The sequence below is a fragment of the Schistocerca americana genome, chromosome 4, assembly GCF_021461395.2.
Source record: "Schistocerca americana isolate TAMUIC-IGC-003095 chromosome 4, iqSchAmer2.1, whole genome shotgun sequence".
Taxonomy (NCBI): domain Eukaryota; kingdom Metazoa; phylum Arthropoda; class Insecta; order Orthoptera; family Acrididae; genus Schistocerca; species Schistocerca americana.
Genome location: NC_060122.1, coordinates 735,934,476 through 735,953,511, shown reverse-complemented (window position 1 = coordinate 735,953,511; position 19,036 = coordinate 735,934,476).

Here is a 19,036-nt window from a genome sequence, read left to right as displayed (position 1 = left end):
TAACATCGAGTATAGATTTAAGTGTCAGGAAGTCGTTTCTGAAAGTATTTGTATGGAGTGTAGCCATTTATGGAAGTGAAACATGGACGATAACTAGTTTGGACAAGAAGAGAATAGAAGCTTTCAAAATGTGGTGCTACAGAAGAATGCTGAAGATTAGATGGGTAGATCACATAACTAATGAGGAAGTGTTGAATAGGATTGGGGAGAAGAGAAATTTGTGGCACAACTTGACTAGAAGAAGGGATTGGTTGGTAGGACATGTTCTGAGGCATCAAGGGATCACCAGTTTGGTATTGGAGGGCAGCGTGGAGGGTAAAAATCGTAGAGGGAGACCAAGAGATGAATACAGTAAGCAGATTCAGAAGGATGTAGGTTGCAGTAGGTACTGGGAGATGAAGCAGCTTGCACAGGATAGAATAGCTGCATCAAACCAGTCTCTGGACTGAAGACCACAACAACTATTTAAACTTTGGCTCATGCAAAATTTCCTCTTTTTCCTTCTAACTTACAAATTTGACAAATAAGTGTAGCATGTTTTTCATTTATTCCCTTCATAAGTGAACAATTTAGTAGTTATTTTGAACAATTTTGTAATTATATAATTATTTTCAAGTTTATAAAATCTAACAGTGCCCGGTACAATGTTTATCACTATCTTCATATCCAATGAAATGTTTTGTTACCTAAAACCTTCTTTACATGAAACTAGTTAAATAGGTTTCCAGTATACTTGCTCTTGTAAAACATTATCCAAATACCAAAAATCTAAAAAGACTGAGTGTAATGTGTATCTTAGAGTGTAAAACTTTTAAAATATGCCCAATGTATTATTATCATAACAATGCATTTCATGATGACTTTGTTTGCCTTGCTAAAAATGTATATAATTGAAAAGTGTCTTTATTATGCCTACTGTAACAAAACTACATTTTAAGCAATAAAAGTTTACAGTGCCTAATATAATTATAATATATATACTGTAGAGATACAACTTCATGTTAAGAAATGAAAGCAACAGTGTCCTGAAACAGATATTTAAATAACATTTGCTAGATTTGTATATTGGACATCGTATGGTCACTTACTCATAAATAAAAATAAATTTTCTCTTGAGTAATAGTGTGGATAAGTGTCAACTTACAAGTCTAAATGCTCAATTGTACATATGATTTTTTTTTTTTTTTTTTTTTTTGTCGCTCAATGCTTCTTTCACCTCTGCCAGTGACTGGTATATGTGAAAAATTCCAAGCTGCACTGTGGTTTACAGTCTACATTTAACTAGAGGCAGGCAAATCCATTGAGGGACTGGAAAAAGGCAATGGTGTACCAATTTCAACAGGATCATGTTTAGCAAAGCACTGCGGTACTCAAACCAATCTTTGGATTGAGGACCACTGTATCTTTTTCAACTACTGATTATATCTCTGTTACGCAAATGTTGCCCCCATGAACTATGAATATTGCCAAAGGTTGGAGTTTGTTTATTATTGAAAGTGATACTGAACTATCCACATACACAGTATGTTGTATAAGTTCATATAGTAAATGTACACTGTTAATTAATCATGTGGCTTATCATTTGATGTCTATTGAAGAGAATAATAATAAGGAATATGTTTACAAGCAAGCTGCTTCAAGAACAATAAAATTTTAAGGATTTGCCACCCAATGAACTCCCTCATATTGCAAACCTGGTGTGAAAAAGGAATATCAAATGAAAGAATATCACACTGAGGCCTCTATTCGAGGACAAAAATAACGAAGAAGTTTACAACAATAATTTACTATGTGTTTGCAACTTGTCTATGATCTTATTGCAAGTTTATCATGACACAAGATTATTTCATTACTTGTGGAAAATAATTAACAAATAAAATAATTTCATTGCACATGTGAGTGTCTTAGTACAGCGAGCAAGCATATTGGTATGTGCCATTAGCATTCCATCTAGTGACACAGATGACACAGAGATATTGGTGGTCACTGAAAGATGCAATTTGTGCATCACAACAGAGTTCCAGGCAGGGTCGACTATATTAAAATCTGCTGGGTTCTGTACTTTATGATGTAATATAGTGAAGGGATTACTAAATTACAGTTGATTCTGCCAGTTCTTCAAGTGAAGGGTTTAAGGGTATATTTAATTATGAAGTCAGTTTATCAAACACAGTTAAATTTAGAAAGAATACCTTTTGAGCAATAAAGAAAACTATTTAAGTGAATATAGTTCATTAATGAAAGATTAAAACTATGTAATGTATTATTATCTGATACAAATAATTGTGTGATTTGTTACATTAGCATTTGTTGGGAAATTGACATAATGACTGTCATAAAGGAAAATATTACTTTAGAAACAATAATGCAGATGATCCCACAGCAAAAAACACGTTTGATGCAAGCAATTTCACAGCAGTAAACACAAATTAACAAACTGGGCAGTAAATTAAGAAAGTTAATTATTATCAATTGATAGCAATTAAATCAGAAATTAATGTAAATTTGCTCAAATAGATGACAAGTTTCAAATATGGATCAAACACTGAGTGAGATAAATTTTCATGCAAATGAAAGGTTGGACAGACTAGCTAATACAGTATACTTACGACAAAACAAGATGACTATTTAGATTTAGTAGAAGATAAGACTGACAGTGATGTTGACCATTCTAATACTGGTAGTTCAGTATTGGGTGTCTCACTAAATGAAGGCTAAATACTAGAAACAGAAAGTGCCTTGGAATATATTACAGCTAACAATGTAGAAACTTGGAAGAACTACAAACCATAGTGGCATCGTGTTATGGTGGTGCAACTGATTACAATGACAATTTAATAGATCATATGCTACTTCCTTTTATTACTACCAATAAGTTAAAAAATACACCTCCATCAATACTCTGCAAGCCACTGGATGGTGTGTGGTGGAGGGTACCATTAAGTTCCCCCCCCCCTCCCCCCACCCATTCCCTTGTTCCATTCACAAATGATACATGGGAAAAAAGATTGTATGAGCTCAAATTTCACGAATTTGCTCATCGTGGTTATTTTGCAAGATATATGTGGAAGGAAGTAAAATGTTATCCAATTCTTCTCAGAAAGTATTATCTCAAAAGTTCAATAGAAACCTCCCTCTGATGCATCTGCCATTGGAGTTTGTTCAGCATCTCTGTTATGTTCTCATGCCAACTAAATGATACCATGACAAAATGCTCCACACTTCACTGGATCCTCTCTATCTTTTCTATTAGTTCTATATGGTAAGGATCCCAGATTAATTAAGAGTACTCAAGATTTGGTGGAACAGGTACCTTACAAGCCACTTTTTTTTTAGTGAGTTACATTTTCTTAAGATTCTCCCTATGAATCTCAGTCTGGTATCTGATTTTCCTGCCATTTGTTTTATGTGGTCATTCTACTTCAGGTCTCACTGCATAGTTACTGATAGATATTTTATGATGGTCACTGTTTCCAGCATGTAATCAATAGCGTAGTTGTACAGTAGTGAACATTTTTTCCTATATAAGCACAATAAATTACCTATATTTACGCTCAGGGTCAACTGCCGGAGTCTGTGCAATTCATCAGTTCTGTGTAGGTCATGCAGCCAAGTTAATATTGTCTCCTGGCATTACTACTTTCTTGTAGACAACTGCATCATCTGTAGTCTTAAAGAGCTTCCAATACTTTCTACTAGGTCACTTATACACACTGTAAACAATAACTGTCCTCTCACACATCCTTGTAGTACTCCAGAAATTATCTTTACGTATCCAATTTTGTTCTATTAAGAGTGATGTATTGAGTTTTATCTGCAAGGGAGTTTCAAATCCAGTCAAAATCTGGTCTGACATTCAGAAAGCTCATATTTGTTTAATTAAACAGCAGTGCAGGACGGAGTCAAATGCCTCCCTGAAGTCAAGGAATACAGAATCAATCTGAGTGCCATTGTCTACAGCACTATGGATCATCTTGTGACGTCGATAGTTCATATCGACCACGAAACTTAATATCTGTGAACTCTAAGTGCTCTGTCCAGCCTCCATTTTAACTTTACTTTAGTCAGCTCTTTGTTATACTTCATTCTGTACGAATGCAGTGTCAAGTGTAAATATATACGAGCTATGACATATATGGGAATTAAGTTTTCTATATCCCAATTACTGATTCCATTCCAGTAGCGGTGACCCCGTAGTTCGTTCGTGTTTCGCGTCTTCCGCGATGTTGTTTATGCAACAGGTTATATGCACTACACGATGACCATGCCAAACAATGTCTTGTTCGAAGATGTGGAAGCACAACTCCGCTCACCGAGTTTCGTCGTTTCTTCGCCAATGGCGTATTCATCATTTACACACAGTGATTCATGTTCTCAACCAACTCCGTGTGCTAACCTCATTAGTCTTCAATGGTTGACAACTACGGCGTTACAGCGAACAATGGACGCAGGCTTCGCATCTCCAGATTATGCCCATCTGACAGTGAAATGTGAACTGAACAATATTTCGAATTGTGTCTTTTCAAATCAAGTGTTTCAAGAACAAAGTGATCTCCATTTGAACACGTATTTAGTCACCCACCAGCATGCTGCATCAGTTACTGTCGGGCCGTGTGCAACACAGTGATTACCACGAACCGCGCCAGATCTGTGCCGTGCACGTGCTGTTCCACTTGTGTCCAATTTACATGCACAATTCAGTGTTTCGTGTAACATGGACCTCTTATCTTGCCTCAGTGGAACGCCACATGCACTACAGGCATGTTGCGCATCACATAGTTCCCACGCGGGTGCCTTTCTCAACCCCCCGCCCTCCCCACTTGCGGGGTCCCCATTTCTGGTTGTGCAACCGCCTGCCGCTCCCACAGCACCGCCTGTGTCTGCTGAGCCCGTCTCTCGCCCTGTTCCGGAAGCGGGTTGTTTCCATCCAGCACTCATCACTCAGCCGAATTCCCGGGTCCCCCTCATGTGCCATCCATCTGCCTGTTTCCATGGTACTGTCCGTGCCTGCTGCGCCATGTTTTGTGACACACAGTCAACTATGCCAGCTCCCACTACTATGGATTCGCTCGCCTGGTTTAAATCCGGGCCTACTGCGCCGGCCTCTGACTTAACCTCAGTTCAGCAGCTACCCCAGGAGAAACCGAAGCCACCGTCGTCATCCCCTCCAGGCTGCCTGCCGAAGCTACCGTCCTTATATGAGGACAACCCGGCATCGTGGCTCACGCACGTCGAGCATCTGTTCGAGTTACATCATGTGACTGACAGCAACTCAAAGTTTCTCTGCCTCGTCACACACCTCCATGACCACTCGGATTTGATTTGTGACCTACTCCTTTCGCTGCGACTGTACCAATATATCAGTTTGCAAAGAAGACTGTAATGGATGACTTGCCTGCTCGCCACAAGAGTTAATACTCAAGATTCTCTATGAGGTGCACCTGGGGGAATGCACGCCCTCACAACTCTGGCGCCACCTTCGATTGCGCATGAACGAGCATACTGTGCTTGACACCATGCTATGGGCTGTGTGGTCTGCCAAACTTCCTACCAATCTACAGATCCATCTGTTACCACACTCGTTTGAGCCCATTGGCTCCCACCTACACATCACTGACCAGTTGTATTCACTGCTGCGACAACATCAGCTGGTTCATTCCACACCATTCGTTGGCACAACCGCCCCCGCATACCGACCTTCGGCTAGCAGAGGCAGGACTCACTCCGCTGTCACCTCATCTTCTTCTCCTGGCAGCGTTGGCTCACTCTATCCATTGTCTGAGCACTCCAGGATCACCCACGCACCTTATGTACCAGCCTATTTACCGGAACAAATAAACGAGGACAAGCCGCCCCCGCTGTCGCAGTCTCCACCTCCTCGTCACCCTGCTCACCCTTTATGCTGGTACCACAAAGTATTCGGTGACGATGCCAAGAAGTGCAGGTTACCGTGCCAACACCCAAACGCCGACCGCAGGAACTAAGAGACACCGAGTCCTGCAGGGAACCTAACAGGCGTTCCCTTACATTACACTCAATTCACTCGTCCACCCGGCCGATTGGTCGTCTCTATGTGACTGACATTGCGTCAGATCTAGCTTGTCTGGTCGACACTGGTGCTGACGTGTCGATCATACCTACTTCAATGCCTCCACCCACTTATTCACAGACGAAGTCACTTCTACGAGCTGTAAACGCAACGACATTATCTACCTCAGGCTCAGTAAAGGTTACGGTGACCCCATCTCCTTTTCTACTTTTTCCATGGACGTTCTACATTACAAACATTGATGAACCAATCCTCGGTACGGATTTTTTGTCTCATTATGAACTATCTCCGAACATCATACACGGTTCAGTGCTCCACCATCCTACAAACACTCACATACCATGCACCCCCACCTATGTTCAACGCTCTGTTTCCACCACAACATACGATATCATACATGAGTGCTCCGCCCTCTTGGGCAACATTGTGACGTGTTACTGACCTACTGTCAGAATACGACTCGGTGATGCAACTCTGCCAGGACAACGAGAAGCTGAAACAATGCATCGCAACCTCTTGCAGCGAGCTCGTTGCGGCTCATACCTCATTCTGCAACTGCAGTCCACGGCGCCGCCACCTAAACAAGATTGAGCAGCTGAGCCTAGCTCAAACTCTCACCAGGTTAGTCCACAAACTTTACTTGTGTGTGACATTCCAACCCCCCCCCCCCCCCTCCCATTGCGCTCACCTCATCCAGTGCCATGTGTTTCAAACAGTGCTGCTAATGACAGTCGCACATGCATTGCGACCATGCCCACCTCTCAGGCAGCTACTGCGCTTGTTGATAAACGTTACCCCTCTCTCACTCACTGGCCACATGACCCAGCGGCCATTGTGGCCCGACGTGCAATGCCGGCGCTGCTCTCGTCCACGCCGGCTGTCCAGTGTAAGGTTAACAGCAGACAGTCGCTGCCCGTTCCCCTTCGCTGAGCACTGTACGTGCACCCACCCCCTCCACACAAGCACACCCCATGCTCCCGTAAGAGACATGTGACTTTCGTGCTACCTTTCCCCACTTGTGCTAACGGCTACACCTTGTTGCGCCCTACTTGTCCGAGGACTCAGCGACAGGACGTTAACTAATCTTATGTGCAGTTTCTTTCGTCACTCATGGAATGACACAGAAGATAGTTGCCACTGCCAGCCCTCCTATCAGGCATAAGGTGTGACGCCTCAACCCTATCAAGTTGGGTGCGGCCCGGCAGCAGATTAATGGACTTTTGGTGGCAGGTGTTCTGCAACCTTCAGACAGCAACTAGTCTTCACCAATCCAACTCGTCCCCAAACACGACGGATCTTTCTGAATGAGCAGTGATTACAGGTGCTTAAACGCTTATACCATCATGGACAATTACCCAGTGCCGAACATCAATGACTTAACTCATATGTTATCAGTCACCACAATTTTCAGTGTTATTGACTGTAAACGCACCTACCACCAGATTCTGTTGGCGCCGGAAGACATTCCTAAAACGGCTATTATCACGCCACTCAGTTTATTCCAATACCACTTCATGCCGTTTGGCCTAAAGAACGTGGCGCAAAAGTGGCAACGTTTCATTGACTCTATCTTGCGACAGTTCGAGTTTTGCTTTGCTTATCTGGATGACATTCTCGTTTTCAGCAGCTCAGTGGAGGAACATGAAAACCATCTGTCCTTGGTCCTCCAGACCTTGAACTCCAATGATGTCGAGGTCAACAAAGACAAGTTTCAGTTGCACCCGACGTCAGTCTCCTTCCTAGGTTACACCGTCTCCACTGACGGAATACAGCCTCCCATATCTCGTGTGCAGGCTATCACGTCTCTGCCACCCCTGGCTACTTACAAAGAGCACCATCAATTACTATCGTCGCCATCTGCCTTCTGCCGCTGCTGTCCAGGCACCCCTGATGGACGCGCTATCAGATAAACAACCTGTCACTTGGACTGCTCCGAAGTTAGAGGCCTTCAAGTCTCTGAAGACTTCTTTAGCACACGCTGTGACACTCACCCACCCTGACCCTTTGGCCGAGTTATTCATCACTAGGGACGCCAGCGACATCACAGTGGGGGCAGTGTTGCAACAACGCAAGGGCAACACAGTTTCTCCCCTTCATTTCTTTCCCAAGAAACTACGGCTCAGAGAAAATATTCTGCATTCGATAGAGAGCTGTTTGCTGTTTATGAGGCAATCAAACATTTCTGCCCTGATGTCGAGGGACGTTCGTATTTCGTCTTCACCGATCACAAACCACTGGCAGAAGCGTTCTGCAACCCACCTGAAGACCCACCCCCTCGACGTTACCGCCACTTTGGCCTTGTTTCTCAATTCACAACAGACGTCCATTGCATCAAGGGTGCAGATAACGTCACTGCGGATTTCTTCTCGTGGATCAGTGCTGTTTCTTGCATTGTTGATCTTTCCAATCTGGCCTCCCTCCAAGCTTCTGACGAAAATTCTCAGGCTCTTCTACGAGACCCACAAACATCACTTGTTTTCACAAAGGCTAAATTTCCTGGCGTTTCCGACGAGTTGTGGTGTGATTCTTCGACTGGCACTCTATGCCCTTTGCTCCTACCCAGGCTGCGCCGACAGGTTTTCGACCCCCTGCATAACCTAGTCCACCTGGGCATTTGAGCCACCACAAATCACATGTCAGAATGTTTTGTTTTGGAGAATATCAAACAGGACTGTCAAACCTGGGCACACAGCTGCGTCGCTTGCCAGAGCAACGAGATCAGCCACCACACCTTCCCACCTCTGGGCAAGTTCGTCATTCCCACAGGACGATTCCGTCATGTACATATTGATCTGATCAGGCCTCTTCCTCCTTTGGAAGGCCATAGATATACCTCACCAACTATCGACTGTTTGTCTCACTGGGTCGAGGCTGTCCCTCTCTCTAACATTACTGCCGAGAGGTTAACCAAGGCTTTCATTGGCTCGTGGATCGCTCGTTTTGGGTGCCCGACCACTATCACTACCAATCAGGGTCAACAGTTTGAATCCTCCCTTTTGACCATCCTCTGAAATATCTGCGGTATTAAAAAATTGCGCACTACTGCCTATCACCCACAAAGCAATGGGTTGGTGGAGAGATGGCATTGCACCCTCAAGACGGCCCTTTGATGCCATGATTGTCTCTGGTCGGAAGCCCTCTGCTACTTAGTCTACACTCGACCTATAAACCTGACCTACAGGGGACCATATCCGAATTTGTTTTCGGCAAGAATCTGGTCCTACCAGGGGAACTTATTCTTCCCCAGGTTAGCGAGGATTTTCCCTCATTAGCCACATTCGCACACATTTTCAACAAATGCGTTTGCACCCGCCCATTAGTCACTCACCACCTGAGATTTATGTTCCCTCCGCACTCTCCGACTGCTCCCACATCATGATGTGGTTAGGCAGCCTCTTCAACCTCCTTATCTTGGCCCCTACAAGATCCTGCAGTAGGGGGACACGACTTTTGATATCATGATTAAAGACTGCACACAGACCCTGAGGGTCTCACACTGCCACAGTCGGACTCTGCAGACGATCCATCCTTGATTGAGAATGAAGATGTCCTCCCATCAACACACCACACACCTCTTCCACCAAAGACTTATAAAATAAATAAAATAAATAAATAAAAAAAATGTTATTTTAAATATGTTAATTATTCTATCTGTATGATGGTGATTGTGATTGCAATTGTGTTTGCTTATCTGGAACGTGGACGTTTGATTATTCGTTATCAGACGCTTGACAATGGCTTTTTCGTAAAGGCAATGTTACTCGTAGTTGACCGTGAAATAAAACTGAATAATCGGACTTTGTAATTAAATCGTTTCCAAAGACTGCTGCGGTAGGTGCGGACTCATAATCTAAATCTCAATATTACAATAATTTGCCAGCCATGCCAATACGTCGTACAGAGGTGATTGTCTACTAAACATAAAAAGGTTACACAGTTAGTTAAATCAGATATATTCAATGAATAAGCCTACAGTTCATAATCCTACTTACTTTTATAAATATAAATTCTTTACAGAATCGAGTGCCTAGTGTGGTTGCAACTCGCAGTATTCTTCTATAACATGAAATATGGCGGTGTGCCAGACAATAAAATAAAATACGTGCTTCTCGCACCACATCAACCAGAGCTCTCCCTTTCTTAATTAAACATAAGAGTAACGTAATTGTGCTTTTGTTTTATCAGCGACACAGCGCTGCAGTTGTGTGCCATAGGCTTTATTTATTTGTCACTGATTATTTATTTAATTAATATTTCGCGTTTCCGAGGAAACTCACGCTCGACATGCAAATGTGCCTTTATATTGCCCCCTGAATTGCGAGGCGAAAGGATACACCTGCAGGCGAGCAATTCACCTAAAGGCACAAGAAAATCTAAGTTATCTACAACTATTTACATGACTTACATTACACATTATACACATTCTATACAAAATTTGAATGACGCGGGTGCACCGTAAAAGTTCTTATGTTGGCAGATAGAGTGCGCGCATGCGCAGAAGCGTCTGTGTAACTGCAGCACTGCCGTTATATCGTACAGTTAGATCACGCGGCACAGTATTGCAGATCATATTGTTCGTGTGCGCGCGTTTTTCAGTCGTTGCACAAAGAAAATGTTCAACCAGGATTACATATGAAGACTACATTCTATGACAGGTAACTTAGTTTTAAATTTACAATATTTGTTATAACACAATACAACTTAGATTGTTGAATGTTCTTAGTTACATAGTATTGTTTTGAAATACTTCAAAGAAAAATGTCCGTATTTTTCAGGTGCGTTGACCTATACACATCGTGTCGTTATTACAGTTCATATTCATCCGCTGCACAATAATTTTTTACAGGTTAGTATCGTCGTGGTAAATTTTTTGATCACAGTAACATCGTTGTATAACAACGTGATTAATACATAAGCGTGTCCATTTCTCATTTCCATTATAGTCGTAGTGATGCAGTTCGTTGTGACTAAAAGCATTGCTTATTACAGATCAGACGTGACCCGTCGAGTAATTGGTCCACGTGCAGTTCGTTTTTTACATTCCGTGGAAGCTTGGTTGCAGAACCTCGGACGGCACATAGCTGGCGTCAATCCTTGGACAGTCCAGGTAAGAGTGTCCGTCACATTTCGAGAACATTTCATTCCCTGAAGTTCCAACCAAAATTCTTCCACCCGTCGTGTTGTTTTCTGGACAGGCACTTTGTGTCCATTTAATCCAGTTAACATCTTGAAGTTGGGTACTGTAGTAACATCACTAGACGATGCACGAATTATGCACTTCACATTTTCAGTTTCTTGCTGAATATAGCTCACCTAAATGTTCGTAGTTATTAATCAAGGAAATCGTTCATCGCGTTTACATAGATACGCTGCATAATGAATGGCATTAACAGTTTCTTTCACATGGGTTTCCGCGTAGTTGCAGAGCTAGTAATGTTCGTTAATGTCTGTGAACAGTGGTTCACTATGCAATGTCTTTTTGGCACTAGTTTTGTTCAAATTTTTACATAGTAACAGTTGCACTATACATCAGTTAAAAAAATAAGTAATTATACATACACACGTCACATATTTTCTTAGCATAAACATAATATAGTTGCACATAAACATGTTTACATCATCATTACATCACTATAGGTTATTACATTGTGTCACATTTGATTACATGAATTGCAGATATTTACATCCTCTTTAGCGGTTTTGCTGGGATATTATCGATGTTTTTTTTTTTGATGTCATCTGAAATTAAGATAGGTTAGACACAACATTCATTACATCAGTAGGCAAGACCAGGCGTTTTCACCACTCAATAAATATTCAAAATAGTAAGAGAGAGAAAATGTTCGATTCCTCGCGTTTTGTGCGTGTGTGTAGAGTGTCTGTGTGGCCTTGACTACTGATAGATGCTTTTCGTGTTGAGAGATGTGCGTCTAATCTATTTCTCAAAGTAAAAGATCGCTTCACAGATGACGTCTGTCAGTTCGTCAGGTGTCACACCAAGTCAGTGGTACCTTCAGTAACAAATGTTCCGTGAAAAATTAATATGTCATCCACTGCTACGTAATCATAAATTTTACTTTAATATTCCGTCTTTCAGGTGGAGGCGCGCGCTGAAAGAAGAGTTCTTCTGTCTTCAACTGCGTCACTGGAACCGCTGAAATGAAAATTTCTATACTACTTATTATCTGTGTTGTAACAACAGAGTTTTTCGAGTTGCTTAGCAATATTTTGGTGGGTATGACTTTGACATTATTCAGCATGAAATGCTCTAAGATCTCGGTGTACGTATAGCCCAATAATTTTGTTAGTTCTAGGATGTTGTAACAGATACGCACCAGGATGCGGTATGTTAACAGTTATATACGGTCTTTCATATAGCAGATGCCACTTAGCGTTGCGTCGTTTGAGTGCTACAGATTTATGATGAGTACGAAGTAGTACAAGCATTCCTACCTCGAATTTTTGTTTTCTTTTTATTATGTTTCTGTGATGTTTGTTTCGTATTTGTGCAAATTTTTCTAAAATTCCTTGAAGAGTGTCAACGTGTTCATTCCAAGATTGTGTAGCTATCAGTGTATCATCTACATAGTGTGTGACTGTCTCAACTAAATCGTCGCCAAGCACGGTATCCAGGGCTGTAATGAATACCCCAGAGCTGACATTCAGTCCGAAGGGTAGAACACAAAACTGATAGGTTCGCCCCCCGAACATAAATGCAGTATATTTCCGAGAATCAGGAGTGATACCCACCTGCCAAAACGAATTAGCGAGATCTATTGTGGAAAAATATTTTGCATCTAGAAATTTCTGTAATTGCTCTTCTAAATTTTCAGGTTTTGTGTGAACCGGTAAAATTATTTCATTAATAGCTCGTGCGTCTAACACTAACCTAATGCTTCCATTTGATTTTTTAACAACAAGTAGAGGACTACAATAAGGTGAGGTGGATGGTTCAATGACCTTCCAGTCTAACATTTGTTTTAATTCTTGCCACACAGCAGGTCGTTGAGATAACGGCATGTTATATGTCTTATGGTAGAAGATCTTGTGAGGCTTAACTTCAATCTTGTACACATACGTGTTGATAACACCTAATCGTTTGGTAAAAACTTGTAAATATTTGGATAACACTTCCTGTACGTTCATGTACACTGAGAGCTGTAGCTTCACTTATCTTATGATCAAGCAATGTTTTCAAGTCCATTAGCTCTGTGTCAGATGAGTGTGTTTGCATGTCTTGAATGTCATTGTCAAGTACTAACTGAACCTTGTACCCTGTACAGTGTTTGTCATGCTTTAGAGTTCTCCTGTCCAAATCAATAATAATTACACTGCCTTTATCATTTAAAATACATTTACCTTTGGAGAAGTCTATAATGCAGTCCTTCTCGCTCATAATATCTATTCCTAATATGCAATTTGTCACAAGGTTTTGTACAACCAGGAATGGCCATTGTACGGTTCCATTACCTATTTTAACGTTTACAAAAACTTGCTTCGTAACCCTACATGACTTATTACCTAGTGCAGTAGTTATTTTACAGTTTTGGGCAGGAAACTCAGGCACAGGTTCCAATTCACACATCTTTTTATAGAAATTAAAAGACAAAACGCTCACAGCTGCACCTGTATCTAGGATAATAGTAGTTGGAATCCCACCTACCACACCAGTAGTAGATGCTAAAACAATTTCATTTGTGTTTAAACGACATTGTGTACTGTCTTGTAAAAGTTCATCTGATATATTGTTATTGTGGTTGTATCTTATAAATAAAACAGGTAGTTTTTGTTTAGAATTATTCGGCATATCATTATTCTGTTGTTCAAGTGTGGTGTCAAATAACTGATTAACATTGAAGTCGCCCCCCAAGAATTCTTCAGCCACGACCTGGGGCAAAGTAGTGACTGTTTCTAGTTTGTTGGATTAGCATTTGTACTAGGTACTGACACAGATTGAGGTTGTGCATCAGGTGTCATTTCTATTATATTCACATTCGGATATTGCCTATTATGATCTCCAAACTTTTGCGGTTGTTGTTGCTGTTGCGCATTATAACTTACCTGTTGGTCGTAAGGTATGCTCCAATTTTGACCTGGTGGCTGCTGTGGTAAAGCAGAGTTTGAATGAAAGTACTGATCGTTACGAGTCCAACCTTGATGCTGTCTTGGCTCGTAGTTATTATTATTTCTATTTCTGTTTGTGTTTTTGTTATTACCTTTGTATCCGTTGTTACCGTTGTAGTTATTACCGCGGTGCCTTTTGTATGGATTGCCACATGAAATGTTATTACTGTTGTAACTATTGTTTGTATTGGAATACGCGTGTTGATTTTGATTTCCGTACTGAGACGGCATGTGAATTTGCTGTTTTTGTTGTACCGCGTATCCAACTGTGGGCGCGCCAGAATTGTGTTGGCAAGCCTGCATGTTTTGCATACCACTAGTGTAAATATTGTGGCTGCTGTTTTGCCGCGCGAAGCGCTGATCTTCAAGTAACATGTCAACCGAATCTAAAGCTGTTAAAAAATAATCTGAATCGTCATCCGGGATATGTAGAAGTTTTTCCTTAATGTTGAAAGGCAATTTGGCCTTCAACGCTCGGAGTATATCACGCGTTGCGACTGGTTCGTCTAAAAAATGTCCCATGTTCAAGTATTTTTCAAAATATCTGCGTAAGTTACCATTTTTACTGTTAAAAGTTTCAGGTTCTAAAATTTGTCTTCTGAGTCGCTCCTGGACGGATTGCGACCAGAATTTGTTCAGAAAAGCACGCTCAAACTCACTGTACGTGGTACATACGTCAGCTTGACTGTATGCCCAGACAGCTGCATCGCCTTGGATGTAACCGACAATATATGAAATCTTTTTTCGGTCACTCCAAGTGCGTGGAAATGCGTTACTAAAAGATTTAAGAAAAATCACCGGATGAATGGTTCGTTTTTCTGGGATAAAAACCTGAAATTGCCTGTGTTTCATTAAGCTGGTTGGCAGCCCTGCAGCCAAGCGACTAGCGCGAGGTTTGGTGTTCTCGTAAAGAAAAGGTATTTTAGATTATAAAACACATAGATTAGTACTGATTACGTGGTAAATAAGTGTATTAGTGTGCCGTTTAAGTGTACCATTAAAGGTTTCATTTCTCATTACGTAATATAGCAGAAAACGCGAAATATTTTAGATTATAAAACACATAGATTAGTACTGATTACGTGGTAAATAAGTGTATTAGTGTGCCGTTTAAGTGTACCATTAAAGGTTTCATTTCTCATTACGTAATATAGCAGAAAACGCGAAAAGACCGTACAGTCGTATTTTCTGTTTACGTTCTGCTGCAGCAAATCTATAGAATTTCGTTTAGTTGTTCCTTGCTCTCTCCAGCAATTTAACTTAGCGTACCTCTTCATTATTTAACTAGCATTTCCGGAAAGTAGCGTAAAGTTTAACTTGTTGTTTCAGAAACTTTGCACTTTTGTTTTTGTTTACACACAGTTGCGTATAGGCCAAATTTGTGTAACCATATTTTCGTGCTTATCTGTAATTTAACTGACTTATTCTTAATAAATTATTACGTTTATCATGAGTGAAAAGTGCTTGACTTGCCGTAGAATTGTTAGGTCGGGGCTTTGGTGTGATGGGTGCTGTAGTTTTTTCCATGTGGGTGACTGTAGTGGCGTGGGAATAGGGGAAGTAAATGAGACTCATCAGTGGTTTTGTAGGATTTGTAGTAGAGATAGGAAGATACTGGAACAGGAGGGGAAAATTGCTGCCCTTCAGGCTGAGTTAGACAAGGCCAGGGGAGATCTTGACAGGTTAAGGAGGGAGAAGGGTAAAGAGAGGTGGGAAGTGGCAACAGGCAACAGGAGGAACAGGCCTAGAACTTTGTCTGACAGCTTTATGGTGAATGTGGAAAATAGATTTGACCTGTTGCTTCAGTTAGAAGCTGGTGAGCCTCAAGCAGTTACAGGTGTAGACAGGGCACAACAAACTTTCAGCAGCAAATTGAAAAGTAAGAATGTAGGGAAATCAGTAAAGAGAAAGAAAGTGTTGTTGTTAGGTAGTTCCCATGGAAGAGGTGTTGGCCAACTCTTGCAGGATGAACTAGGATCAGAATACCAGGTCACCAATTTTTTTAAACCTAGTGCTGGTCTGGAGCAGGTGACAGAGGATTTAGGATCACTTTGCAAAGATTTCACTAAGGAAGACACCGTGGTTATAGTGGGTGGGGCAGGTAACAGTATTGACAGAGATCCTGGGTACAGCATAGAGTGTGACCTGGCGAAGATTGCATCAGCATCGAGGCATACCAGTGTTGAGTTTGTATCTGTTCTTGGGCGCCATGACCGACCTCATTTGAACTCTTCTGTCAAGAGAGTTAATTTGGAGCTGGAACGGCTGCTCATGTCGGGTGCGGGGTCACACATTGGTGTGGTTCATGTTGATTCTGTCAGTAGGTGGGATTATACTAGGCATGGCCTTCACCTCAACAGGAAGGGGAAGGGTAAATTGGCTGGGGAAATAGCAGGAAAGTTAAAGGGGGGAGGCACTGTCATGAGTGGTAAAATACCAGTGGTTATAGGATTCAGAAAAGACCCTTTTTTAGGGTAGGGAGGACAGAAAGAAAACAAATTTTAAGAGAGGTTAGAACTGAGACAAACCTTCAGTTTGAGAAAGAAATCAAAAAACATAATTCCAGCTTATTACATCAACATAAACAGCCATTGGTTAAGAATTTTCAACTGTCAGCAGATATTTTAACTCCATCCAATTTTAAGTCAGTCAATGTGAAATGTCAGCTATCTTTATTGCATCAAAATATTCGAGGACTGAGAAATAAAATTAATGAATTAACTATCTGCATAGATGAATTAGAGTCTTCAAACCCAGCTGACATAATCTGCCTCTCTGAACATCATGTGACCACTGGTATAGAACTTTTAAGTGTTACAGGGTTTAGGTTAGCATCTCACTATTGTAGATCAGAAATGGAGAAAGGAGGAGTTGCCACATTCATCAGGAACTGTCATAAATTTAAGAACATAGACATTCATAAATTTTGCCTAGAACAGCATATGGAAGCATGTGCAACAGAATTAGATTTTCACAAAAAATCTTTCATAATATTAAGTGTATATCGAGCACCTGCAGGTAACTTTAATCTGTTTGTAAACCACCTTGAAGCTGTACTGGCCCATTTAACAACCAAAAACAAAGAAATAGTGGTTGCTGGTGATTTCAATGTAGATTTCCTTAAAGACTCTCCCAATAAGAACCTATTTGAGTTAGTAACACTATCATTCAACTTAATTCCCACAGTAAAGTTCCCCACTAGGATAACCACTTGCTCACAAACAGCCATTGATAATATCTTTATAGAAAAGTCAAATGAACAAAATTATATTACAAAACCAATAGTCAATGGCCTCTCAGACCATGACATGCAGTTCCTTCTGTTAAATGTTAATACTGAACAGGATATAAAATCTGTTAAATCTGAGCTCACGAGGGTAATCAGTAAGCCAAAAATTGATTATTTTAGGACACTCCTCAGAGACATTCACTGGACTGATGTTTACAGTGCTCATGGCATGAATGAAAAATATAACATTTTTGCTAATAAAGTGCTTACCTTATTTGAACACTGCTTTCCCCCAAAACTTACCAAGGTTAGAGCAAAGTCTACAAAGAAGCCATGGATTACTCGAGGAATAGGGGTATCTTGTAAAACAAAAAGAAAACTGTATCTGTCAATCCGAAACATTTCCAATGTTGATGCTATAGCACATTATAAGAAATACTGCAAAATATTAAAGACTGTAATACGGATGTCAAAGCAAATATATTACAAGGAAAAGATAGTCATATCAGATAACAAAATAAAGACAATATGGGATATAGTGAAGGAGGAGACCGGTAGAACCAGACATGAAGAGGAACAAATAGCATTAAGAGTGAATGATGCATTGGTGACAGATGTGTATAGTGTTGCACAACTTTTTAACAAACATTTTATAACTGTTACTGAAAAGATGGGGTTGTCAGGTTCGGTAGATGCTGCTATGGATTACCTTAGACCAGACATTTCAAGTAACTTCCATAATATGAATTTGACCCTCACTACCCCAACAGAAATAATGTCCATCATAAAATCTTTAAAATCAAAAACATCTAGTGGGTATGATGAAATATCAACAAAGTTAATTAAAGAATGTGATTCTGAGCTAAGTAACATATTAAGCTATCTGTGTAACCAGTCGTTTATCAGTGGAATATTTCCCGAATGGCTGAAATATGCTGAAGTTAAGCCACTGTTTAAGAAGGGAGATAAAGAAATAGCATCAAATTTCCGTCCAATTTCACTGTTGCCAGCATTCTCAAAAATTTTCGAAAAAGTAATGTACAGTCGTCTTTATAACCATCTTATCTCAAATAACATACTGTCAAAGTCACAGTTTGGATTTCTAAAAGGTTCTGATATTGAGAAGGCTATCTACACTTACAGTGAAAATGTACTTAATTCATTAGACAAAAAATTGCAGGCAACTGGTATATTTTGTGATCTGTCAAAGGCATTTGACTGTGTAAATCACAATATCCTTTTAAGTAAACTAGAATATTATAGTGTAACAGGAAATGCTGCAAAATGGTTCAAATCTTATATCTCTGGGAGGAAACAAAGGGTGTTATTAGGAAAGAGACATGTATCAAGCTATCAGGCATCATCCAACTGGGAACTAATTACATGTGGGGTCCCACAAGGTTCCATTTTGGGGCCCTTACTTTTTCTTGTGTATATCAATGACCTTTCATCAGTAACATTACCAGATGCCAAGTTTGTTTTGTTTGCTGATGATACAAACATTGCAATAAATAGCAAATCAAGTGTAGTCTTAGAAAGATCAGCCAATAAAATATTTGTAGACATTAATCACTGGTTCCTAGCCAATTCTTTGTCACTAAACTTTGAAAAAACACACTACATGCAGTTCAGAA